Below are 1,442 nucleotides of genomic sequence, written 5' to 3' on the forward strand. Positions count from 1 at the left end.
AGTTACCACTCCCAAAACAAAAAACTAAATCTCCCAAAACAAAATTCTTGCCTAGCAAAAGCCAAAGGTCAAGGTGCCAGTGTTCTTAACTCTTGTCCTTTTGGCTGTGAGTCACCTCTCCGGCCCCACTCTTAACTCTTATGACCTGCTAGCCTCCTGGGTCCGTTTCGTCCCTTGAAAGCCGATATCCCCTCTCACGAACCATCTCCACAAGAACATGAATGATGTTGCAGGGGCTCTCACAAAACCTTCTAGAGCCTGTGCTCAGCAAATGCCAGCTGTCACCAGCCTTGTTACTACCAGAGAAGCCTGGAAGGACCTCAGGTGACCCTAGCTCTGGCCTCCCAGCCTCAGCCGAAAGGCTCCTCTGAGAGACCACGAACCGGAGACTCCAAAATGGCAAACATAGCAGGCTGCCAACGGAGGACACAGGTCTTCGTGGCCAGGGATCAATAAGTTACTGCAGGAGGACCAGTCATAGAACCAAGGAAGGACACTGTGGTCTTTGCTCGTGTGTGCAGATGACTCCCAAGCATCTGTCACCAGTTGGGGATCTGAAGAGAGCTGAGGTGGCATAAGGGGCCCCAGTTCCATGTAGACCAGCCAAGAGCCAGTAGAAGCCAGCACCTCCCCATTGTAGTAGGCTCAAGAATCTACAAGCAGAGCTGCTCAGTGTCCCCACTGAGGCGTAGGCTGAGGAAAAGTGCCCAGTGTCTGCTCTGACTGCAAGTGTAGACGTGGAGAAGGTAAAGCATTTGTATATAAATGGCAGAGACTGTTTAAACAAAAGGGAGAACATGAGCCCTCTGAAACGTCCAGCAACAGCCTTGGGGTGTTGTCACAGATGGCTCCCCGGGAACATTGTGCCTACCAAGATGTTTGTCCACACTGGCTAATAAAACCCAGGAAGGGGAAATGGAGAAAGATGCCAGCATGTGGCTGGGGAACTCAGCATCTCCACCCAGCTTTTGGCCTGGGCCAGAGACAAAATGGCCCATCTATGACTCTTAGGAGGCCAGGCAGGAAAGAGACATGGAGAAACTTGTTCAGGCTCAGAATTTTCTGCTGGAGCCATGGAGGCACAGCACAGCCCCACAAAAAAGTATCCAAGAGGAAGCAGAATCACTCACGGTATGACCTCAAAGCTTGTGCCAGGCTCTGAAAGCAAAGGTGGGTGAACTAGTCTGTTTTCTCTGCCCAAAGTGGAGATATGTGTCCTAAGACCCTCATTTGCCACGCCCTCATCCCGCTATCCTAGGCCAAAGAACTGTAGAATATCCCCAGGGTGATGGCGCCAGGCAGGGCAAGAAGCTGAGGCTGCAGGTTGTTTCTGGAGTTTGAGGGGGGTGTACAAGGGTGGAAAGAAGGGACAGATCTGAGCAGCCTCCACTGAGGGGCCACCAGCCTTCATGGAGGAGGGGAGCATGAGTGGTCAGAAACAC

Source organism: Onychomys torridus, chromosome 1, assembly GCF_903995425.1.
Source record: "Onychomys torridus chromosome 1, mOncTor1.1, whole genome shotgun sequence".
In the NCBI taxonomy this organism is placed as follows: Eukaryota; Metazoa; Chordata; class Mammalia; order Rodentia; family Cricetidae; genus Onychomys; species Onychomys torridus.